General features: G+C 39.3%; 1 long non-coding RNA gene across 1 annotated transcript; it reads right to left on the reverse strand.

Moving 5' to 3' along the window:
- Positions 1-358: 358 nt before the first annotated feature.
- On the reverse strand, positions 359-26,891 carry LOC130585904 (uncharacterized). Its single transcript, XR_008966641.1, has 4 exons — positions 26,682-26,891; positions 26,406-26,479; positions 2,348-2,552; positions 359-1,305 (listed from the first exon to the last, which is right to left on the reverse strand). It is a non-coding gene; the product is annotated as an uncharacterized LOC130585904 (long non-coding RNA).
- Positions 26,892-27,125: the final 234 nt, after the last annotated feature.

The raw sequence follows: 27,125 nt of genomic DNA on the forward strand, positions 1-27,125 counted from the left end.
GAAGGGCAAAGATCTTTATAGAAAGTATAATGATGATTTAAGTACTTCCTTCCAAAATCTTTGCTGAAAACTAAACGGACACATATCCCCCTTAAAGTATCCTTAAAAACATGAACTTTCTGCTTGTATCCTATATTCTTTTTACAGAGAGTTTAAAAGTTCTTATATCTCTCAGCAGTTTTTGTAGGCAAAAAAAAATTAAATTTAAAAAAAAATAGCCAACATAGAAAAAACAAAAAAATTAGTGACTAGCTAAAAAACARTGACTAACTGTTCTAATTTACTCCTGAAGATGGAAAGACTAAAATAAATCTTGGTTTTAGTTCTTTACATCCGCTAAGAGGAAAAAACCTCTCATCTTTCACTTAATTTTTACTTGCTTGTCATCGTGAAAGCTTAGAGTATACTGGTACTGCTTTCTTTCATTTTAGATTCCCACAGACAAGACAGAAACAGTGCAAGTAAGATGCCAGGGACAGTGAACTCATTTTATAAATAAAAGTGTGAGCATGTACAATATATGAAATACATGAGTTCATATTTGGTCAGATAATGTTCTCACACCTGTTCATTCAGGCTTTGGACCAAAGCACTTGAAGAGCTAGTGAATGATATTTGAACAGAGCKGAGTAAAAATAAATGTGTTGTTGTAACATTATCAAAAGGATCTGACCTAACAGATGACAACATCTGATGGGGTAAATCACCTGAATTGGATGTTTCCTCATGTTTTAGGATTGGTTAGTATTATTTAGTATGCATAAAATAGCTGACTTCTACTACAGGACATATTGTATTTGTGGTCCRTAAATTACTTATTCAGTCCTGTGTCAAGTTCATATCACAGCCTTATACCAAAATATTCATTGCAGTTGTTTCATTTGCAAAGTAATCCACAAGYACTAAGTAAGTTACGTTACAATATTACTGCAGAACTTTGGCAGACAACAGCCTCTAAGCTGTTTTCTCTTTTCTGAATGTCTTATATGTCTTATTCTTGTAGCTATATATGTAGTCAAGAATAGTACTCCTTTCATTTTACCAATTTTTGCTTCCTTTGATAAAAGAAAGATTGATACAAAATAATTGATACAGTATTCACTGCATTGTAGCTCTATATGTCTGCTCTGTGACCAAGGCTGCTGTCTGTGAGCCACTTCGCTTTTTGCCAGCAAGCTTGAAAGTTGTGCCTCTGCAGAAACRTTCAGCAGTGAGTGACTCTGCCCAGCACCGTGCTTAAGCGGTCATTCAGTCCAACAGCAAAGATCAAATCCACTCTCTGCAGAGTCACCGAGGAAGATTATGCTGGAAAAAATTTAAAATTGTGTCACAGGGGATAAAAGCCGTGCATGTCTGTATCAAGCAGAGAGGCAGGTGAGGAGCCTGTGTGTGTGCTTATGTCTAAATGACAGTGAAAGCACTGGCTGGCCTGCTGAGCCACTTTCAATTCATGCTTGAGCAACTTTTGTAGGCACTGGTGAAGTTTAGTGACATACAATAATAAGGCAATYGTGGCAATGTGCCTCCTTTGCTCAAAATCCATAATGCTTTTTTGACTCAGGGTTTACATTTTGTTTCAGCTCACTGCATGTGAGACTTGGAATCCTTGGCTGAAACCTTCAGTTTTGTCTATACAGAGAGCACAGTATCAGTTTAATACGCAAAGTTTGTCAAGGCAGTAAAAGACCTGGTGGGGCATGGATGACTCAAGCATGACTTTTTTGCATTTGAATTACTCTAGATTTCAATCAGCATAATCTTTAGCAAGCCCAGGGCTTTGGTTCTGAGGCATTCAGTGAGATACAGTATATAGCAGAAAAAAGTGTTTGTAATTACAAATCAGTGTTTGGGGAGCTCTTCTCCAGTTTCATGATACATTTTCTAATGTCATCGTTTTTGTAGTCAGTACCGTCAGTGTTTTCCATTTGTTTCTTCAGGAAGGATGTGTTTCTGCTAAATTTTAAAATTTTGGCTATTTTTAAGTCGGGCAGTGAAATAAGGCATAGTTACAATGCTAAATGTTAACAGCTCTTCTSGAAGTAGAATTAAGCAGTCAGTGATTGTACCAATAGCTCAGAAATGCCTCTACAGAAWTACATGCTCCCTCCTGAACCCTTACCACAACACCCTAAGCAACTAGCTAGCATAGTAGCCAACATTCCAGCTGCCTATGAGATTGCAGCAGTGTRGAGCTTCTAGAAGTCAAAAGAAGTAGAAAAATATTGATCTCTCTTCAGAGCAAGCATTCAAAATTTTCTGGAAAAACCCCAAGGAGGAAAAAGTTAAMAAGAAGCAAAAACAAAAACCAGGTTTATGGCCAGAGCCATACAATTAAAATATAGCATACCTTCCAAAATGGTGAGGATCATTCCTGTCAACCTTTTACTGAAAATATTGATGTCAAATGAATTTTTTCCTTTTTGCATGTACTGTCAGACAGGAGTGCTGCAACTATACACCCAGGAGAATACATCTGCTAGAARTAACTCAGTTCCGTATCCAGCACAGATACACCTTGAGGCCTTTTGCAAAATCCTTGTCCATTTTCACATCTGTAAAATTAACATAGATCTCAGTCTTTGCCTTACATTGCTACAGAGATTTAGCAGATATCAGTGAGCTTCACCTTCTACCAGTGTAACACAGCAAACAGACTCTTTTCTTGGGGGAAGAATAACTCGTAAAAGGGCCTGGGGCAGAACAAGGTGGAGCAGTTACAAAAACCTTTCACCCTSCATGGATTAATGAATGCTCCCCCAGCAAGGGAAGAGGAGAGATTACATATCCTCACATGCCGCCACTTTGGAGTAAAACTAAGTGTCATGTGCTGTCCTACCCCTACAATAAAAGGCAGGGGTAAAACTCATTTTCCTTCTATAAGATTATTATTCCCTGACAGAGAGATCCCAAAGCTTTGGTTGATGTAGATTAAGCACAATCATATATACAGATGAAAAACACATTATTAAAAAATTATTAAGGAAATGAAAACTCCTATCTATATAGTCAAGAAACAGGAGAGAAAAAAATCATTTGCATTGATTTTGTATTTGCCAGGCTGGTGRGAACAGTCATGTTTTAGCTGTTCAACTCATAGTAAGACAGCACTCTGCATAGAAGGAGATTCTCCTTGCAGATGCCTCACAACAGTTTGCAAAAGGAGATAAATGCTAAATATAACATCAACTTTATAAATATGGCAACAAGGAATGGAGTGATTAAGGAATTCAAATCCTTTTTTTTTCCTGTTAAGTCACTGGCAGACTAGCACAAAACAAAGCTTCCCCAAATCCATTTCCAGCCTAAGGTTAAATCAGTCAATTGTAGGCATTTGCAATGGTACACACGGATATGCACATAACTTCGTGGGAGTTAGATGACTTGCATATAGCCTCTGAAGTTGCAGGACTTAAAAAAAGGACATATTTGCAATTCCATACCCTAATAGACCAGGACTGGCCAACAGATCAAGTGTCTACAATGTTGGAATGGTAGTCTGTTTCTTTTTTAGAAGGAAATGTTAGGAAAAGATTTAGCAGAAACAGTCAAGTATTTGTCCTTTGGCAAGTAAAAAATCAAGAAGAAAATKTCTTTGTTTCATATAAACCACGGCTTGAAATTTTTTTTATTTGTATTGCAGTCACACTAAGTTCCCTACACCAACCAAATGTATGAGACACCTGGGATTTTAGATCCCAGTCAATGCAAACTAATTGAAACATTGTGCGCTGGGAAACAGTGCAATTCTACACTGTAGAATTAGCAATGGGACCTTTGCTTATCTTTTAGCTCCATGTGCACAGCAGCATCATCATTTCCACATATTAACAGGTGCAACCTTTYACATAAAGAGCATTTCCTAAGTTCACTATGAACTTTCACTACTCCTTTTAATGATAGAGCATTTAGGAGATAAGTGACTTGCTCTTTAGGAACTCACATGATCTTCTGGTTTCCGTGAATAACTTGAGAAGAAATACCRCTCTATTGGAGGGAATCCAAACGTGTGAAAGACTTACTGTACATGAAAGTGTTTGTTGTACAACTGGATGGGCAACACGCCAGCCAAACTCATCCATCAGGCTGTCAACACCTTACTCTTTTTCTACAGTGACCTATGTGGAAAATTCTCTTACAAACAGCTGTTCCGATTGTAGGCAGACAACAGGTTGTCTTAAACCCCCTTTCAAWTGGCYATAAAGGTTTGAGAACTTTTAGTTTCATCTGCAAGATAAACATGAACATGATGTTCCTTTGATTTACACTTATGATTTGGTTTACATTTTCTATTTGCAGAAACTCTTCTGGACCTCCTAGCTCCATTGCCAGAAAAAGACTTTTAGTTCACTGACCTTTTCCGTCTGATGTTTATGTTAGGATGTGAATCCTGCAGATGGAATTGAATAGTGTTCTCTACTTGTCCATATTTTTTTCCTAAATGGTTCATCAGCAGATGTGAAAAGACGGTTCAGAATCATGTGACAAAAGCTCAGCAATGGGTAGTGTGAATGTGATAAAGTCTTGTATTTCACAAAACTGAATTATTGTTCTGTTATGTAAAGCAGTAACTTTTCCAAGAGCACTGAAAATAAACATACTGAAAGTGTCAGAGTGACTTAGGATCCTACTCTTTTGGACCTTCAAAAAGACTTGGACCATAAGCAAGAGGCTAAATTAGTTATGTATCACCTAATTCCTTTGAATAAAAATTCCTTCTGAACAAATCTAGGCTTTGAGAGGTGCCAAAAGAAAAAACTGATTGACAGCTATAGGATGGCCATGCATAGAATTCATCATGCTGGATTAGATGCGTGAAGAAAAGTCCTGAGCTGGTCAGCGGAGACACACTTGACCTGTATTTGATGTTGCCTTCAGCATGACATGAACATCTAGTTTGTTGTGTGTACTCTACATTGTTACTACTTCTCTTCCCTGATTTCAAAAGTAGCTCATTTCCAGATATTAACGCTTGATTAGAAAAATCTCCCTTTCAATTTAATTTTGAAAATAGGGCTTAAGCCTGAAATCTTTTCTAAATCTTTTTGAAAATTCATCTGGTATTTTTTTTACAGGCTAGTATAGGCTCTTAACACCAAATAAAGCTAACCTGGCATATAGTCAATTTTGGTAACACCAAAAACTAAATGTCATTCAGCAGTGTGTCTTTAGCTCTCCAAAAGCTTCACCAGAAGTAAAATTTCTTCTTTATAAAGGTGAAAGCAGAGACACAGATATATTCTTTATACTATCTGGCAGTAATATTCAGCGATGTGGCTGATAAATAAGAACTCCTCTGGGAGCAATTCAGACAAGTTCCTTAACTTAGCCACATTTAATCMCATTTTGGAAGAAGATATTGTTTGTGAGTCTTGGGAGACTACTACATTCATGTTAGCAGAGCTCTAGCAGCCCCTCAGATTGGATTAGATTGTATCACACATTGATGTTTGACTGATGATCTGTATTAACTTTTTACTCCTAATGTGACATTTGCTTTTCTTCCAAGAGACATCATCTTCATTATTTAAGTCATGCTCAAAGAATATCCAGCAGTTTTTAAAAAAACAAAAAGGACATTCAGTAATTCATACTGTTTACTCTTCCTTACCATTGCAAGTGAGTCCCATGACTGTAGTCCAGTGCACAGAACRTTCCTTCACAGAACATGGGGACTGGTTTTATTTGTTTATCCTTTCCTTTTCACATTTCCAGAATGTCAATTCTGACATTCTGCATTTTTTTACTTCTTTGTGGCCTCAAAATTATGGATTGTGAGCTTAGTCAGAGCTGTAATTGAGAGTGAATTTAATCAAATACAAATGTTTATAAACCAGAGTCTTAAATGCTACGAACAAAAACATTTTTCCACTTCTTACAGAGCGCATTCTGTTCTGTATAAACACATTTCTATGGCTGATACTTGTACCATCAAAAACTTTTCTGACTCTTCTTGGTGCAAAGGTGTAGCAAATGCTAGTGGGAAGAAGTTCAGTTCCAGGTGACTTCAAGAAGTCACAACCTGCCTAGGTTTTAATTCTTTCAGTGACATGATGGGTAATTATTATTACCAGAGAGTCCCTTTCATTCTTGTCTACATTGATTGCACACAAAACCTCTKTCAAAATGATTAATCTCAATAGACACAATGTTGTGAAAACAATCAGAAAAGGTACTGATGTTCCTACTATTAAAAAAATCACAGGCCCATGAAGGGGTTGAAGGCAGTGCACCCAGAAAGGTCAGACCAGCTACTCATCTTACATGGGAGCCATAGAGATGAAATTAGGGGAATACTGAAGAAATTCAACAGATTGACCAAAATAACTGACACTGCTTGTATCAATTAATAGCCACCCTCAGTTTTGTCACTGTCCTGCTCAAAATATCCTACAGGGTATAAATTCCCCAAAGTTATAGTCTAAGGAATACAAAGAACACATACACTTCTACCATAAGAAATATACTGTTTAGGTCAAAAGTTAATTTGTTATTTCCTGTTCAAGCAAAAGAAGACCAATTTCTGGCTGCTTCTGCAATTGTTTTGCTGGTCAAAATGGCTATGAGAGCAATATATGGCTCAGTATGTGTACATAATACATATATACATATATACATATATATATATACACAACCTGTTTAAAGGCCAATAAAACCTCAGGATAAAATATCACTTTATAATGAATTTAAAATGGCAGGCACCATGAGCACCTTCATATTTGTGTACCTTGTGTTTACAGAATAGGYCAACTTGTGGATATTCCTCTCAAGTTCACCCAGAACACTTCCCCCAAGCTAAAAGACAATGTTTCATTTCTATAATAGCACTTTCTGTAAAAACCCTAAAAAAGAGGAATATTTCCAAATCACAATGCCATTTCAAAATCCAAATCTTAAACTTTTTAAGTTACAAAATGAAATATGTTCAATTTCYATTATTTTCCTTTTTTAATGGGAAAATCTTTGAGCTAAATAGGACCTAAAAATTATTACCTTCACTCCTCCTAAAACTGCATTTTTGGGCAGTATTGCTATTCACAAAAAATAGTTTGATATTCACATTACCACTTGGCGTATAATAATGGTTTATTTGAAGTATTCAATACTTGGGAGTGCCTCGATACTGCTTACCAAAGTATTTGAATTTTCCTAATATTCATGTCTCTTTAGGCAAATGAATTGTGATATTGATGTTTAGAAACACCCTGGGCAGGCTACCAAATCAGGGCACTTGTATTTCAAGGAGTTAATTAACCGCTCCAGTTAATACTGAGAGGTATAGCTAATGAGATAGAGTAGCAGCCTTAAGAAGTTCCCATCCTTTCTCCCAGCTACCAAAAGCTCTTCCTTCAACACAGCTCACATCCCATCAGTTGTATGGACACAACCATAGGGCAGCTCAGTGAACTCAATCATTCAACTGATCCAGGCTAAAAATAATTCTGTAACTYTTTTCCTTATTTTCCTTAATCCAAAGCAAGCAAGTAAGAAAGATATAATCTCTGCTACAAAGGGAAAGGTGGTAGGAAGGGGCAATATCTTTCATTATAGTAAGTGCTGCTCCCAAGAAAAGCAGACAACTTTTCAGGGACACAAATCTTTCAACAGATCCATACCAGAAGTTTCAAATGTAAGATAACATTTTGGAAACAGTGGGTCTGATTTTTTTCTCAGTTACACTAATCTATTTGAAAATATCAGAGAGAAGAGTAATAGAAACAAGCAGATTAGATAGGAAATATAGCCAGATGGGGGATAATAGGTCAGAGTGGGGACAGGTAAAAGATAAGTGATGCTTCTCCTTGTTGTAGAAATTTCTGCCTTAGTTTTGCATTTGTTGTTCTGACAGCTTGATTCTGGTACTGATGCATGGAGTTTGTGGGAAGATTGCCTCTGATGATGACTTTGATGAGGCTATGGTAAGACAGAGTTATTTGGTGCCTTTGCAGTGAGTGACTGGTGACACTTCCTTTAAACTGTGATCTTGCRGTAAGGAACCCAGTATAACTTGAGAAGAGACTTAGTAAGACCCAAATACAATGTCAGTTTCTGAGTTTATCAGCTAAGAGACAAAAACAATACACTCATAGCACAACATGATCTTCTGTCTTCTAAACTTATCAATTACTTTATGTCATTGATACAAATGGGCATATCTGGGATTACCACAGACCTGCAGAGCTTGTGCCTGGTCTCCTGCTTCTAACTCTTTACAAGAACCAAACACCTGGCCAGAGTTGGGTTCATAAACCAAAAGAGACTAATGGCAAGGCCACTGTCACACACACAGGTCCTTTACTTCAGGATAGTAACTTCAGTGCAGATTTTCACAGGAAAAGAATAATCAAGTATGGATAACTTCAGCAAGTGTTGGCTCATTGGCATGACAACATGGGGGTTCCAGTTCAGGCTGCCAAATACACAAGCTAATCTTTCAAATACACAGAGGATCTTTTGTATTGGGAAAAAATATACTGGTTTAGTATGTGAAGCCAATTCAGGTAGGCCTTTACAGCATGCTATGGAAATAACTGAATAGTCTTTGTTAAGAACATTGTTTGTGCTTGTTTGCAGAACTAATTGCATAAATGTTTATGCACAACAGACAATATGTAAAGTATTTTCAATATATAAGAACTGATAACATATTTAGCAATATATATAATGCACTTCTCAATTACTCAATATGTCTAAAGACAAGATTTTGATTCTTTTAACCCAGTCATGTGGTGGCTATTGTTGACTTTCCTACAGGCAAATGAACAGGCCAACAGCTAAATATCTGAAGGGGCCCCATATTTAAATATCTCCAGGAACTGCAGTCTTCCAGATCCATTAGGTATTACACTTGGGTAAAGGGTAATAATAAYCAAGTGATATGATGGTCAAAGAAATATCTTTGTTTGTTAACACATAAAGGAGCAGCTGCAAAAATAATGACGTATTGTCAACATGAACTTGTACTTGGCCAATGAAAATAAAACCCTTGCAAATGTTACATAAACATAAATCCTAAGTATTTCTGAGTTCAAATTCTTTTTTCTGTGAGCCTCCCACCCCTCCACAAAGCAAACAAATAACAAAGGCAAATGAACTCTGTTACTATTTTACAATATTCCTTTTTTTAAAAAAATGTATTTTTTCAGAAGACAGAACATTTCAAATTAACATTCACTTTTTAAAAATTTTGGATTTTTACAGCTAGGTAAAATTAGAGCCGTGCTATCTCATCTTTCCASCACTCTAACATAATGACCACAACCATAAGCAGCATTGCCACAGTCTACTTTAGCACTCATAAATATGAAAAAAGCCCCAGAACTTTTTAGTCAGATATAATAATAACTGACATAATAGGAAAAAATACTATGTGTGTATTATTTCTTCACATCTATGCCAAAAGAAGTACTTGCAAAGAATGAATATAACAACTCAGCTTTGTTGTCAAGGAGTTTAGATTGCTTTGCAACACAATGTGTACAATGCTGGGGGTTTTGCTGCAGTGTCGATACCCCTTACAAAAATGCAGCTCCTGTGCTCAAGCTATAGCAAAGCAGTGTCAGTATCACTTAAGGCCCGCTCTTGTTCCCTGCTAAAGTTAACCCAATATACTATCACTTAGGGGAAAAGCCTCTTCGGTGCCTAATAAATAAAGGTGAGTTTTAAGAAAAATACCACAGCTTTCAATTAGAGGAGGAACTTTTACTTGCYTTGTGAGGAAGTATTCATTGAGGCTATTTCTTCAGCCACACTACAGATTTGTATTTAAAGCATTATACAAAAGTACAAGATTGGAGTAATTATTAAACAGAAAATATGGAGGTTATACCCGTCTGTAGTCACCATATGGAAGTTTTAAATCCTCTCMAAAAATAGAGTGTTTTGCTCCTCTCACACTACAAGTAAGTTCAGTAATTGGCACATTGTTGGTACCAGCTGTCATGTTAACTAGAAGTTTTAAAATTGTGCTAATTAGGAGAATAAAACTGAGGTAAAGAAGATATGTTGAAATTGCAAGGAGATACGGACTCTGTTAACAATTGAAGGAACAATAATTTTTAAAATGAGAGCACTGCAAAGGATTTGAATGTTCTGTTACTGCAAGGCATGTCACCAATACTGAGTATAACTATGACTTTTTTAATTCTTCTGTCCTCAGTGACCCATCCAAATGTCACCGAGGAGGGCATCTCTGAGAGTGTCCTCACCCTCATCATGTGCCCAGTCTCTCACAGAATGCACTGGCATGATTTCCTTCCTACAGCAATGTCCACTCTGTTTTTCCAAGCTGCCTCTTCTCAAATTGCAGTAACTGACAAATCTTGCCCTGGGTAATTTTGTTTGCTGGATATGCTCTCTCCAGGACAGTTCTCACTAGGAATCTTTCCAAAGATGTGTCACTCTGAGCTCTCCTTGGATGTAGATATTAGGTAACTATTGAAATCACACCACCACAGCTGCTTCTTCCTGTATCAGATTCATGAACACTGYGCACCCTATCAGAGCCTTATCAATTCAAAATAAAAGAGAACCAGATCAATAAGATAAACATAAAGCAGAATTTTTGTCAGGGATATAAAAGGGCAGTTAAGAGGGATATAAAAGGGCAAGTAAGAGCAAAATGATCAATGCTTCTAATTAAGCAAGGAAAATAGAATTCGAACAATCTGTATGATTAGAGCACCAGTTTCAAACTCACATAGGCAAACTGGTACAAACTCACATAGGCAAACTGGTACAAACTCACATAGGCAAACTGGTACAAACCACTCTATGAATACGAGTGAGTGATTGAAACCTGCCTCACAGATAAAGATGTAAAATGTGAGATGACCCTTACTACAAAACGGTACAGTTTTAATAAACTAAGTTGGTTTTAAACTGCACCTTACACTTAAAGCTATTCACATTTTTACCCACAAGCAAACCAACAGTAAAGTTTTCCAGAGTCCTTTATCCTTGAACAACTGTTTTTCCTTCTTAGTTGTGCTGTACAACTACCCACATAGGACAGTTGTTAAATATCATATCAACTGAACAGTCAGAACTTCAAATATGGAGTGGGAATGGCTTTTCAACCTGAATCATTTCGTCATCAATTTATGGTCAGCCTCACATAGATTATCACAGCACAACTAAAAGAAAAGATTGAAGAGCAGCACAAGTACAAGAACAATTGTTAGATAAGAGCTGAGGGTGGATAAAAAGTTATGTTTCTAATGCTCTGGCTGTAGGCTAATGACAAAAGATCTTTAGTGGCACAACCAAGAAAACACAGCTGTTCCCCACTGCCCCTCTTCTGTTGTGCCAATGAAAGTCTTTGATCTGAGCAGCAGATCAAAGACCACATCTGCATCAAGAGTAGCACCTTTACTCTGATAGCATTTGTAGCACCACAGGCAGAGCAGTCCCATAAAGCTCCCATAAAGTGTTTCCATCGACATCCCTCTGTCATCAAATCATGTCCTCATTTCTGTGTATCAATGGACTTCCATGCAAAGGTCACATTTCAGCATTTGTCTGTAATGCATATCGCAAATAAATTTAAATCAATGTTACAGTAAAAATAGCTAATTAAGGAATGACATCCTCTACCCACAGAACAGGTTTAATGTCTCCTGTAGACCTGTCCAGTCTTTATTTCCTTGTGAAATCACCGATACAAATACTGTTCATAAATAGATTGTGGTAACGTCACAAGTGGTAGCAAGCTTATTCAGCCTCTGTACTTGAGAACCAGTTTAAAGCTACATGTTCACTCTGAGCAGCATCAAGCAGACACAGGCTAGGCACAGTATTTTAGTTATTAATTTAACCTGGTGCTAGTTAACCTCAGAGTTTAATGCTTTCATCTTACTGATGATCGGCTGAGTCTCCAGGACTGAAAAAATTCTAGTTACATCCATACGTTCCTTATTCAGTTCAGTGCTCCATGGTTAGTTTGCTTCTCCTAGTTGAACAGMCATTAATGTAATGGTAAAGAAATTAAGTGTGCTGAAGTACTATGAATTTAGTACAGCTGATCCATTGGTGATGGTCCTGAGGAGGCAAAGACAGATCATCAAAGCTTGAAGGACAAGATCAACATGCAGAATGTGTGTGGTGGAAATCCAGCAAGAGCTGTCCTGTCTACCAGTCTGTGTTATTAATTGGAATTAGGAACTGAAGTAAGAAATTTTCTAGGCAATGATAAGATGATAGAGAACCATTCTATAAGCAAATCTAAATTTTATATTTCTGCTCTCCATTTACTTAACAATATCCATTTGTTATTTCACACTCAACTCTACATTTCTTTCAAAGTCCTAATGCTAGTTCTAAATACAGCACTTCAGGTTCTCAGTACTAAGACTTCTCCAAACCCCTTAATCTTCTGATACAGACAGACAAGGGCTGTCCTTCTGGCTCATGCTGACACCTCAGTTTTATGAATCAGGAGATTTTGGCAATGAAATTCTTCTATGCCCTCTCYGTAGGTCATTTACTTTGCTTAGCACTGGTGCTCTTTCCTACCCCATATGCAATGACACAATTATTTGCACAAGGTTTCCAGAGGTACACTGAGCTAAGCTAATAGCTCCCYGAAACTATGAGCAGGAGGTCATGCTTCTGCTGCTTGTCTTCTACTAGACTTAGAGATAATTTATGTTGCTAAAACGGCAGAGTGAAAAACAGGGTTGCATAATTTTGTAGGCTGCTCTACCTAGTGAGCTACATCTGCTCACAGAAGGGCTTGACAAATATTGAAGTGGTTGTCCAGAAGGGGAAGAAAGCCAGTGCAAAGCACAGTTCAGCTCAGGGAAGAAGTGCAAAACCTTCCCCCTTGCACAGAAGTAAGCTGGTACCTTCTCCTGATCCCTTTTCATCTGCATTATTTTTAACCTTATCTAGTTGCCTGATCCAGTTCACAATCCCGAAACAGTTGTGTCAACAACTGAGTGAGTGACAGCCAGAGTGTAGAATTACTTCCATCAGTTTCCCTCTAAAGGCCACATGTTGTCTGAGCAGTATTTGCTTCAGACATGTTTATTAGGTTTGTTTAAATGGAGAGTGGAGGTGTTACCAGGCATTATCTGACTACGATCTTCTGTGACTGCAAGAGTTCAGAAGAAGATTCTTCAGCCAAAGTGCAGCTGAGTTTGTGTGTCAATTCAACTGACRTTTAGGAAAAAGTCTCAAAGACCAGACATCAGGACCCCAGCTGTACATTCTGCAAAACCTTTCTCTCCATTAGATTTATCAGCCTTGTGTTCTGGCTACACAAAGAGATTCATTACTTCATGCTGACATGTAGTTAACTACTAGAGTCCTTGTCTGTGACATGTATTTATCTGTTTCCAAATCCAACAAAGTGGTACCTTTTACCTCACAGATGCCCCTTGATGAATGTTGGGAGAAATTTCAGGTTAGTCTGGGAAACACTGGGCATTTGCATTCCCAGGAGGTGAAACCATGGACCATGGATCATGGACCCAGTGTGTTCAGCAGAATGAAGCCTCTATTCAGCATTTCTTAACTACCCACCTCCCATCAAGCTTCAACATGCTGACCCAGTGGCAAAGTAGAATTTCCTTACTTCAAAAACAGCAGGATAGCAAGCAAATKAAATAAAAGGTAGACTTCCCTACAGATACCATTACAGGGTGTTGCTTCATCTCCAAACTGAAAGCAGAGCAAAACTATATATATATATAAATACAGAAGAAGCCATCTTCTCCCAAAAATCTCAATGCATTGAAAGATCAGTAGATCTTTTCAATGTAAAGCCAGTAATTTCATTTCTTTAAAGTATTCCCACTTAAACATTTATTGCCTCAACTGTAAAGATCTCTGTGAGATTAATGTAGACATAATTTTTGAAAGGAAGAATGAATGGTCTACGCCTGAGATGATCAAACGGAGAGTCAAAGTTGTCGCAGTTTGGAAGTTTAACCTAGGTTCTATTGCTACACTGAGTCTCCTATTTCATTTTCTCTGACCTGCAAAACAGAAGCGCACCTGGATCTAAAGTCAGCCAAAATCACCTGAAAAGTCAGGCCAAGTACCTAATAKAGACACCATATGAAGTGATCCTTTCTAAGGCAATGTGGGACTGGTATACTGAGTCATTTGGCTACATGTAAATTCTCAGGCAAGTCTGATTGCTACAAAAAATTCAGGGAAAGGCCAGTAAAACGTTTGAGAAGTAAACTGAAAGAAATTGACAAACAGCACTGTACACTGAGACTGACTCATCCCCATCTCTGACCACCCAGCTCAGAAGGCACAGCAGGGACAGCTGAGGTGCAGCTGTCAGTCAATGAAGTGATCAAACTGTAGATTGATAACAGACCTTATGTGACACTTACACTTTATCCTTTCAGAGTTTCAGAGATTTTAATGCTCTTGTATGTGGGATTTCTGAGAAGCTGAGAAAATTATCAGATAGTCACCTGCTTGGCCTGCTTGATGGCTGCGCATGTCTCACAGCCATGGATAACTTGGGAGATACCGTCCATGGTTAGATCCACCCCTCGGTCTCGTGCCCACTTATATGTAGCATCTCTGCCCTGGTGGCCTGAGGCATCATGGGCCCATTGAGCTATGAACAACTCCCTTTTGTGTTGCCAGACCACATCAATCTGGGACACCTCTATCTCTGAAGCCCGATCTACCTGCTTGTTGTTCCAGTGTTTCTCATTAGCCYGGCTCTTGGGAACATGGGCATCTACATGGCGGACTTTTACAGGTAACTTCTCCACCTGGGTCGTAATGTCCTTCCACTCTTCAGCAGCCCAGATTGGTTTTCCCCTACGCTGCCAACTGGCCTTTTTCCATCTGTCCAGCCATACCCATAAAGCATTGACTACCATCCATGAATCGGTGTAAAGGTAGAGCTTTGGCCACTTTTCCCTCTCAGCAATGTCCAGGGCCAGCTGGATGGCTTTGAGTTCAGCAAATTGACTTGATCCACCTTCTCCTTCTGTGACTTGTGCAACCTGTCGTGTGGGGCTCCATACGGCTGCTTTCCACTTTTGGTTCATCCCTACAATGACAGGAGCCATCAGTGAAGAGAGTGTAGCATTTATCCTCTGCTGGCAGTTGATTATACATTGGGGCTTCCTCAGCCCGAGTCACTTGTTGCTGTTTCTCCTCATCAGCAAGACCAAAGTCTTCAGCTTCAGGCCAATTTGTAATTATTTCCAGGATCCCAGGGTGATYTGGGTTTTCTATATGGGCTCGCTGAGCAATGAGAGAAATCCACTAGCTCCAGGTAGCACCGGTGGCATGATGGGTGGAGGGAACCTTAGCTTTGAACATCCACCCCAGCACTGGTAGTCGGAGTGCCAGGAGGAGTGCCAATCACTTCTGAAGCAGCCTGGACTCCCTCATAGGCTGCCAAGATCTCCCTCTCTGCTGGTGTGTAATTGGCCTCAGACACTCGGTAGCTTCGGCTCCAGAATCCCAGTGGCYGGCCTCRAGTCTCACCAGGCACCTTCTGCCAAAGGCTCCAGGACAGACCRTTGCTCCCAGCTGCCGAGTAGAGCACGTTCTTCACCTCTGGTCCTGTCCTGACTGGGCCAAGCGCTACTGCATGAGCGATTTCCTGCTTGATTTGGGCAAAGGCTTGCTGCTGTTCAGGGCCCCAGTGGAAATCRTTCTTCTTGCGGGTCACCAAGTAGAGAGGGCTCACGATCTGGCTGTATTCKGGGATGTGCATYCTCCAAAAGCCTATGGCACCCAGGAAAGCTTGTGTCTCCTTTTTGCTGGTCGGTGGAGACATTGACGTGATCTTATTGATGGCCTCAGTGGGGATCTGACGCTGTCCATCTTGCCACTTTACCCCAAGAAACTGGATCTCTCGAGAAARTCCCTTCACTTTGTTCCTTTTTATGGCAAAGCYGGCTTCCAGGAGAATCTGGATGATCTTTTCTCCTTTTTCAAATAYTTCTGTTGCTGTGTTCCCCCACACAATRATGTCATCAATATATTGCAGGTGCTCTGGAGCCTCACCCTTTTCCAGTGTGGCCTGGATCAGCCCATGGCAGATGTTGGGGCTGTGCTTCYACCCCTGGGGCAGCCGGTTCCAGGTGTACTGCACACCCCTCCAGGTGAAAGCAAACTGWGGCCTGCAYTCTGCTGCCAGAGGAATGGAGAAGAAGGCATTGGCGATGTCAATGGTGGCRTACCACTTCGCTGCTTTGGACTCCAGCTCGTACTGGAGCTCCAGCATGTCCGGCACGGCAGCGCTCAGCGGTGGAGTCACTTCATTTACACCACCATAGTCCACAGTCAATCTCCATTCTCCCTCAGATTTGCGTACAGGCCAGATGGGGCTGTTGAAGGGTGAGTGGGCCTTGCGGACCACCCCTTGGGTCGCCAGCTCCTGGATCATCTTGTGGATAGGRATCACAGCATCTCAGTTTGTTCTGTACTGCTGGCGGTGCACTGTTGATGTTGCAGCTGGAACATGCTGATTTTCTACCTTGAGGAGTCCAACTGCAGAAGGATTTTCAGACAGCCCAGGCAAGGTGTTTAATWGCTTGATGCCATCTGTCTCTACAGCAGCTATTCCAAAGGCCCATTTGAATCCCTTTGGGTCTTTGAAATACCCACTTCGGAGRAAGTCTATTCCCAGGATGCATGGGGCCTCTGGACCGGTCACAATGGGATGTTTCCTCCACTCCTTTCCAGTCAGGCTCACATCAGCTTCCACCAGTCAGGTCTTGTGATCCTCCTGTCACACCAGCAATAGAAACAGATTCTGTCGCAACATGTTGTGATGGAATTAGTGTGCACTGCGCACCAGTGTCGACCAAGGCCTCAAATTCCTGTGGTTCTGCTGTGCCAGGCCAACGAATCCACACAGTCCAAAAGGCACGGTTCTCCCTRGCCTCTACCTGGCTAGAGGCAGGGCCCCTCTAGCAGTGGTTATCATTCCTTCCCTGGGCATACATTGGAGAGGTTCCTTCCAGGGGATTGGACATGTCATACTGCCTTCCATTATGCTGGGCAGCTTGGTTGTGGGAAATCAGAGCTACTTCTCTTCTGGTGGAGCTTCCTCTCTGAGTGTTGCCATTCTTCAATTCACACACACATGCTGCCAGGGCAGAGGCAGGTTTTCCATCCCACCTTCTCATGTTTTCCCCATGCTCACGCTGGAAAAACCAGAGGTTTGCTCGTGGAGTGTACCCTCTTTCTCTGGTTGGGGGACGTCTGTTCCTGGTGACAGGGCCTCTGGTCTAGACTGATGCAATTTGGAGAAGGCCTTCTTTAATCTCTTTCCTGGGGTTCTGATGATTCTCCTCCATCTTGCTCTCTATTTTCTGCATGCACTCTGACAGGCTTGTTTCCACAGCTGAGATTCTTGCATGTGCTGGGCCGTGTATCTGCATATGCCTGGAGCTTCTTCRCCACAGCAAGCACGGTCTCATCCCCCTCATTGCATTTCATCATTGCTAAAGCAGAGGCATATTCTTGTGGCCCGAGGCCTATGAGTTTTAGCCACATCAGCTGTGTACATTTTACCTTGTCTGGGCTCCTGATTGTTTGGTCATTTGAGAAAATGATCTCCAACACTGCCTGCGCCGCCCCTGCCCCTTCCTCCGGGTCTCATTTAAAGGTGCAGGCACCTTTTGGGCATTACAAGCCGATGCAATATAGGAATACAGGACTGGTGCAACATCAACCCAAGACATTAACAAGCAGCCCAGTGTCCACCTAGCAGCTCTAAGGAATGCTATCTAGAAAAAGCATGACTTAGGTCTCATATGCCTAAGAGATCAGAAAGCAAAAAAGCATTTTATACTATTCAGCCCAGAGTAGAAAAGAACATTACTAAGAGTACACTTGCTATTTTCCACTCATTGATCCTGCAAACAGCATCCAGTGGGATGATGGAATTAAAAAAGCGTGGTTGCTGTTCTGCTCTACTATCTCATTGCACAATATTCTGGCAATGGCAAGCACTATGTGCAGAGGCAGGAGCAGAGGCTGGATACCTAAAAAAACTTAGAGTTTACAGTTTTTCCATTCCTGTGATTTAAAAAGAAACCCAGGAAAGTGAGCTTTTATTTWTTGTTTTCTATCAACAAACCCTATTTTTTCATCATATAGTACAGTATCTCTGTGGTAACTCCAGAGAAAATTCAAAATTGTTCTTAGTAAAAATACATTTGGGATTTTTTCGTCTATGTAGTCACTGAAATTAACCAGGTATGTACTGCATCTTTTTATCCATCTGCCGCTGAAGAATTAGCAATCACATATGCAAAGATTACTAAAGCCTTTTAGCATAGGCTTCAGTTTTGCTTTGTCAGAGATCTGCAAAACACTTGTCAAAATCATGTTACTCCTGCTTTGACTGGATATAATGATGTTTTCACAAGGGCAAAGTTTAGATAGACAAAGAGATAAAAATATAAGGTCACTTCAGTGAGGCAATCTGAGCTGGAACGTGCATTTTGAATGAACAAATTTGTAGACTTTGTACAAGYGTTTCTCCTCAGCCCTGCACAGCCCTTCAAATAGAGAATATCAGCCTGGTGACTGAAGCACAGACCAGAGTAAGCTTTTGTTCTTGGCTTGGATGTGTGACCTTGATCAAGCAGTTTAACTTCTGCATTTCCTTATTTGTGAAGAAGAATAATCACCATCCCTTACCTCATAGGCTTAATTCATGAATACTCGTAAAGAGCATTGAGATCCTGCCCTGGATGTTGCTATAGGAACAAGAAGCAAAACTACAATACAATCACATATGATGCTTTCATGATCCCAGTAACAGTGGCACTCAAGCCCTTCAGTCTTTCCTTTTAATTTGTAGTGATACCATGACTGGGAAAGAATAGCAATGTTCTATTTCATCCAGTTTTGGAGCTGGAGAAATGAAGTACAGACAATATATTGACCTTAAAATTGTGCTTTGGTTTGACTCTCAAATTGAGTCATATACATGAGGTAGATATAGGGAAGACTGAGGAAAGGAGACTCAGACCTACATTTCCCTTTACATGGGTCCAAGTGTACACATGTACAGATCATACAGGCAGGGTGAGCATGCTGCACTTAGCTGGGTATCGAAATTTATCCCATCTGCTCTTCTTGCAAGATAGCTGCTAAGTGTTTCTTAATAGACTTAAGACATCATACATTGCAAATGCAATGATAGGAGTTTTAGACAGACTAGGAGACCTACACACACTTAACAAAAGGTATCTAATTGGGTAACAACATGGTTTCATAGATATGGGTAAGTGATCAATCAGGAGTCCAGTTCACTCAGGCATAGCAAAGGCACAAACCTGGGAGATTTCCCACTCTGTGTCAGTCAGTGGCATAATTCACATTGTCAGCAATCCATGAAGGTTCACTAAATGACCAATTCAGAATCAAAGAAGGAAAACTGCAGCAGGTCTCTTACATCTCACATTAGTCCTCTGCCCAACCAGTCCATTTTTCTCCCGCATATGTGGAACTTCCATGAGTGTCGCTGGGAGCTATGAATCAACACATGCATTTTCATGTTATCTTTTCTTTTGTGTGTTGACATTTGTGATTTCTACAATAAAGCTTGTTTACTGACAGGCTGTCTTTGCCACTCCTTCCCCAGTCCCCAACATTGCAGGCAGACAGTTTAATCACAACACTGAAGGTTGGGAAGTGCTAAAATATCTGTGCTCTAAGCTGCTTTAGAATCTACAAACAGGGCACATGGCTAAATCATCACGTGGCTTAATCTAGTGAAATAAAAGCCAGAATAGAATTTATATGGTGAAGGAAATGCTTAACTATGAAAGAATTTATACAGCAAGTAATTTCAATTGATGCAGATTCAGCTATTCACTATCAAGATGTACAAGACTGCATCAGCTGCTACAGGAGTCAAGTTTGAAGGGATAGTCTATGTCACCAAGTTGTGCTACAGTCAGCAAATGTTCTCTATGGCTGAGAAACAGTTTCTGAATCAAGATCATAATGAAGTACTAGATTCTGAAGTTAAAACTCATCACATGCCTAGATATTATCCTATGATTGTAGGAGATAGGGTAATAGAGAAGAAGTAATTTCTCTTTTAAAATATCTTATTATATGTCTACAATGTTTTCTTACAATGTTTATAGAAAAGTTTTGATCTTCCATTTCACTTTTTTTAGAAGAAACTGTGGATTAAACCTCCTTCATAAATATTTCTTCTACAGTGCTGTAACACGAGCATTTGACCTAATGCTCCTTTTTTCTTAGATTAGAGCAACAAAACCTTGGCAGCAGTTTCTGGCCACCAGTATAAACAATTGGGTTCCCTRTGAACTCAAAGATATGCTTTAGAAAAAAAAGAGTTTGTTGAAGACAGTTTTCTTTAAGGCCCTTATCAAAATGTGCATCTAAATATCCCACTGGTGACACAGAGTTTATACACATTAGAAGGACCTTATAAAAAGGTATCTCTGGAATTCCAACTAATTTTGCCAAAGCAGCTCTTAGTATTATTTTGACTGTCTGCCAGCACTAAGGTTTGCACAAAATTATGATCTTCAGTACCTTYGCTAAGGATCAGTGCAAACATATTAGCAGCCAAACCTTGTTGTTTCAGTAGATTTAGCTGGCAAACTGCTGTGAACTTGGTTAACACAGCTGGGGTACTCTTTGAAATCTCTGTGCAGTAGAGTAGCATTGTATGAATTACCAAACATAGAGAAATAATCACATAGCTATGACATGTATCGAAGTCATTGCTGGTCCTTTTATATCAGGCACTATATCTTTGCTTTCTTTCCTGGCTTGAGTTAGAGTAATTCACAATCTCAGATTATCAAGGATAACAAAACACTGTTCCCTTAGTTAGATAGTCTTGACTGCTTTTCTCTCACCAAGGGAAAAACAGGGTAAAATCAGAGATCAGATTTTCTTAATTTGATCCTACATAAGAAAAGAGAATAAGGGTAAGTGAAAAGAGGCTATAAGCTCCCAGATCTTGGGAGGGTATAAGCTCCTGGGACCTTGCCAGATATTTCTTATATGAGTAGTTAATGGAAAAACCAGTGCCCTGAAATCTTATAGCCGGCTTCCACTATTTCCACTTTTGCCTATGAAACTTTTCTATTACCATCACAGAGGTTCTCTGTGACTGACTCCATGCTTTTAACATGGGAGGGGACTTCCTTTTTTCCATCTTTTGTTTCTGACAAAAGCTGAGTACTTGATCACTTAGACACAGGTAATTATCCCATCTGTCCTGTTTACCATATGTCAGTTGTAGGCTAGAAAAACAAAATAACAATAAAACCCTATAAAAATGTTATATGCTAATGGTCTTAGATTATATCAGCTTTTACAGGTTTTTTTTATGTCCTAGAAGGTTGAAGTCTTCATCTCTGCCATGCCGTTTCTTGCCTCTTTAGGCATTCTACAGCCTAGACTCAAGTTCACATTTTTAAAGATTTCATGCAAGTTGCTCATGAAAGCACCCTGGCAAAGCTGCAAAAGTTAGCAAAGCTGTGATTATCACACCTCACATAGTTAAGAGGCAATAGCAGTGCAAATAGCAAAGCAAGAGAATGTTTTAAAGAAAAATATTTTCCATTAAAATTTAATTTAGAGTAAGGCAGGCTTTATACTATTATAGAAAGGACTACTGAGAACTGGATGCCTCCATGTTCACCAGAAAAATTACTGTGTCCATTGGGTAAGTGAGGAAGGAAGAGAAAATGATGGTGGCGGGGCAGTACATAGCAGCCATCAGGGAAATAGGGAAGCTGAATGGCACTGTAGACCTCACAGCGTGCAAACACCTCTTCTCCTTTGGAAATCCAGAGAGAAAATGAACTATTCCTGCTTCCTGCTCTAGAACTTCTGCTCCTTAGCTGAATGGCATAGCTCTTCTGTTTAGCACTGGCAAGAGGTCAGTCATCCCATAAGCACTGCCAAGTGTTATAATTACTATATTCACATGGTCACTGTATCTTATTGCCCAGTTATTTCATAACTGAGTGCTATGTACTGCACCAGATCCAAGCATGCAGCTCTCACTGACTTCTAGGGCTACCTTTATGCATAGGTCTGTTGGCATCAATGTTTTTCACAACTTTATTTACCTGACCTGCAAATATTTTGGAGAACATGATGGTGCTTTTGAACATTTGTGTATTTGCCTTGTCTAYGCATTGAAGCTGTACTTACTATGCATCTCTTGCTCTCACATTCATGAGGAAAATCATACAAGTTTACAAGTTAATAATTTTCCTGAATGTCAAAAGCCAGGACAGATCAGGATGTACATGGTGTTGACAATGCTGCAAACTGGGCTTTTTTAGTATKAATAGTAAATTTCCTAGCCTCAGTAAGACTTTTTATAGGTTTTACAACATGTTAACAACTAGCCATGGATATTTGCCATAACTAATGCAAAGCACAGAGAAAAAGGTGTAATTATTAARAACACAGTAGCTTGAGTTTTCAGTTCAATAGAAAGAGTCCAGTGCTTTCTTTTAGCTTTCAGCTTCTGAGTAAAACAGATATCCTGCCTTTGTTAGAAATAACAGTGATATCTAGAACCTACTGATTGGCACGGTCTATATCCCACGTGTTCCAAATCAACACCTAGTAAGATTTTGTTAAGGCTGCTAGATGTAGAATGTGACTGAGTAGTTCACACTACACAGGTTCCTGCTTCAGCTCCATAATCAATGAGGCAAAAAAGGCAATGCTTAGGTGCATAGAGCAGTATCCTTTAGCTGCTCCACCTCACCATCTGGTAGATAAACAAAATCAGTCTTGTGAACCAGACTGTCAACTGGGATGACAGACATGCTGACTCACATTCTGCCATCMTGATTTTGGGGATAGCAACATTTGGAAGGGGAACATGAACACCTGGGAAAGAAATTTTTCTCAGAACATGGACTAGATTTTTCATCCATTTTAGGAAGATAGAAAGTAGTGAGATCCTTATGGTGACTCTTCAGACATAGCCACCCCCACCTGAGTCGCTGATGATAGCCAAGACGAAGGAACCACTCTTCTGGGTTTATGTTTCATCAGACACTAGTACTCTTTGATCATTCCCCTTCTCTCATTTTCTGCTGGTTATAAATTTTGAGGTACAAAGACTGTGTAAGCTACCTAATATTCTGCCTTTTTTGACCGTCCCTCTGACTTCTGTCATCCCCAAATTTTCTTCTTGTGGTTGTTTACAGAGTGAAAGTAGAAAGTAGGTCAGACAAATGGAGACTGTCAAATGACCAGTTTCAATTTATGGACATGTTGTTGTCTCTGTAGAACCATAGTGCTGCTGTTACAAATCCTTAAAAGTTTGTTTTAGCCTGAAAGGCTATTAGACTTACTTCAGTGGCAAAGGAGAAGGCTTTCTGCAGGAATTTCTTCTGATTAAGTCAACAGAACTCTGCCTTCAGAGCACAGGTTCCAAACACAGGGCCTTGTTTTTGCATAAATTCTTTGCCTTTTCCTCGTCATAATAGAAACACTATGAAAAGCCTAAACAATTTAACAARTGGAGTTTATTTTCCTTTTTTCTTCCCTCACTTTTGCCCACACACTCCAATTACAAAGTCTCAATTAATAATTTTAGTTYAAAATCATAACCAGTACTGGAAACATGTGCTTCATGTATTGACATGCTTCATACAGACACATGACAGTGTCCCGTCATGAGATGAGGAGGGCACACCACACTGGGTGGTGCTAATGGCAGGGAAGGGGAGTACGATTTACAGCTTCTTTAACTCCTCCAGCAAAGCCACAACCAGTCAGTTATTGTGGCAAATAAAATACTCTGACAGAAGCATGATTGAAGTTGACCATTTTYCCACAAATATCAGCAAAGCTCCGAACAGTGTTGACAATTTTAGTGAATTAATGGCAACACAAGCAGTATCTGCTCCATTAAGTCCTATGGTCTGGTAAGGTCAGAATGACAGTTTAATGGTTTGCTGTCAAATCACCTGTCAGAACAACTGTCTGTTGCCTCTASACTCCTGTTACATGTGAGAAACATGGTACAGTAAATAATTGTAGGCTGATACTTTCTTAGGCTGCATTTATACATATTGCAGSAGCAACCCCAAGCAGTGCTTTAACTGTAGTCACAACAAAATCCTATCCAGATTAATTGGATTAAACAAAAAAGTAATCACCTTCTCTTGTTCTCTAAAAAACTTTGACAACACAGCAGGGCAGAAGAGCAGAGAAAAGAAAGTTCAGAAGGGTCAATAAATGTATCAGTGGTAAATAAAATAATACTTAATACTAAAAATAAAATAATACTTAATACTAAAATCCATGGTAGTTTTCCTATGAATTCAGAGAGACCAAAACTTAACTTCATATATTTGCTTTTGTGTTACTCAGTGAAACAAATAAAAGAGGTGGTCATCCTTCCCCCCATTCACGTGGAAGCCCTTCAGCGGTGGGGCTATATGGGAATATACTATTAGATTGGGATCAGAAGTGAGTAGAAGTCAAAGTATAAATTTCTCTAATAATCTGACCCAATCTCTTTGGAAAAAGTCCCTCAGGAAATGTTTTAACTGATAGAATAAGAGCAGCCTTTAAATTGGATGAAACACAGAGGGAATGCAAAACTGCACCCCATCTATATTGCCCACATTATGTCTAATGTAAAGACTTATATTTCCAACTGTTTATTTCCTGTAGATATACTCCTATATTTGAATGCATTGCAAAATCTTGCCCTAAGAAACAAGATCTCTCCCTTTTTCCATATGAGGACAGTGAAATRTCTACAGTGGCTACTACTTAGAATTTCTTACTGTAAAAAAATACTACTTGAACTACCCTYAGGGGTAGGATCCATCTGTCCTGATGAGTCTGTCTAAACAGGTGGAAGTCAGGTGTCCATTCTCACCAGCTGTACAGGCACTCTGTAATAAGGGAAGAAGTCCAGTGATATAAATGGGATGATTCCTCTTATCATAAAATTGACTTCTAAAAGGAATGAGATCTCTTGAGGGCAAGTTAGCCTTTCTTTTAAAAATATGTTTTAAGTGAATGTTGCTATGATTAATCTCATTAATTCCTGGATTCAAGTAATTAATGGATCCAAGTAACACTGTGAAAATGAGTGCATCATGATCACATCTTAAAAAACCAGTTCTAAAACTGTTAAGCTGAAACTACTTTCCTTTGCAACAGGAACTTATAAATGTTTCCATTCATAAATGCATGGTACATGATAGCTTTTGCATCTTACACTTTATCATTACACCTGGATAGTTCTACTTTATTATATTCATGTGCTCAGCATGAAAGCCTCAACAGGGCTTGGGGGTTCCTAACAAAAAACTCTTCAGTCATCTAATGGCACTCAGTTCAGAAAACAGGATTAAGTATAGAAGTCATCAAGAGATTTTCTAAATTAATGAGGCCATCCTAGACAGTTAGACTATTAGTCATGTGCCCACTGAAGCTATCAAGGTTTTGGTTGTTAGATTTTCAATACTCTGTTTAGTGCTTCTTTCCTGAACACAAGTATTTTTACTATTCCAAGGTAACAAATCCAGATCTCTTTAGAAAGCACATTGCTAATGGCAAGAAATTCAATGAGTGCCACAGACCTATAGTTARTAGCTTACTTATTTTGCAGCAGCCACTGGTTCCATACACATAACCTCAAAACTTCATTCCAACCTGTTGTTTCTAATTACTAAATTTTTTTCCAATAGGTTGTTTCTAATCATTAATGTTAGTGATATTACTTTGCTGATACATTGAAAACTTATTTCAGTATTCATCTAGTTTTATGCCATTGGAACTTGGACATCCCTCCATAAAATTCCAGAGACAAAAAATCACAAAATGTGTCAGATGTATTAGGTATCTCAAGGTTAGAGTAAGACTGTGACCACAAGAGAAGCCCATTCTGGTTGGTGCTATCCAGTCTAACAGGGCATGCTTACATTTCCAGCAAGGCATGGCTGTTTTGCATCAAGGTATACTTACACAGGTGGCCTGCAAGCAGTACAACACTGAAGCTACAGAATTTGGCTCAGACTACAAAGCCTGCCTGAAAACCAAATTCAGAAAKTTAATCTGTGCTGAATTCTTTGCTGCTGAATCTATACTGATATGAGTATTTGACTAATGTTAATTAATTTAAGGCTAATTTAATATATCTGTGTAAGATGGAGTCATAATGTGATTACTATGTAAATGTCTTTGTAGTAAGATATGGTACTTTTGATGGTTGCCAAAATTAAAGAAAGGTAATGTCATAAGAAAACAGGGACACAGTGAAGACAGGTTGCTTCCTTAATTTCCTGCTAAAAAGGGTATCTGTCTACAGGTCCAAACAGCCTGGCATGAGCTACAGTGAATGGCTACAGAAACAGATAATTTCTAAATTTAGTCTCTAYATATTTCAGAAGAAACATTTGTGGTTAAGACTAACATACCTTACTTTCCTTTATCAGCACAGTGTAAGTTTCTATCAACTTCACTTCCAAATTCAGCCTCCCATTTCCTCAGTCTGAAAAACAAAAATAAYAGCAAATCAGAGGTTAACAGAGGCAAGGGCGGCAACAGTATTTATGATGGCTATTTATCATCTTTTTCACTCACTTTAAGGGCCATGAGAGCTACATAGAAGAGCTAGTTCTCTAAAATACTACTATTTTAGTACTACTACTTACTAGTATTTTTACWAGCCAATTACAGCTCCCCCCACATACCTGCACTGCTGATTGCATAAGTCACCTGAAGGTGACATCAGACCTTCAGCATCGGGAATGGGTGGCACTAAGCAGTCAATGACCAACAGGTTCAAAGACATACAAGAGGTCTCTGTCATACTGATGCTGTTATACAGTCCTCTGAATTTCTTGTTTCTAAACACAATCTTCTGATACATTTAATAATATCAATATACAGTGGTTAGTTTTTTAGTTCAGGCTGGGAACAGAAAAAGAAAACAAAGACAAAATTGTGAATTCACAATCAATTAAAAAATATAACTTCTGAGGCTCCTTTGCTTCTTGGTTGGTTTTTTTTTTTTTTTCCCCAAGCCTTTTATAGGTCTCAGAAAGTCATAACCATCTCTACAGCTGGAATAGTAACACCTCATATCTGAAAAACAAATAGTTGARAAGTAAAGCTGAATATTTTTAAAGGACAGA

Source organism: Malurus melanocephalus, unplaced genomic scaffold (genome assembly GCF_030028575.1).
Source record: "Malurus melanocephalus ecotype Western Australia unplaced genomic scaffold, MMel_1.1 scaffold_17, whole genome shotgun sequence".
In the NCBI taxonomy this organism is placed as follows: Eukaryota; Metazoa; Chordata; class Aves; order Passeriformes; family Maluridae; genus Malurus; species Malurus melanocephalus.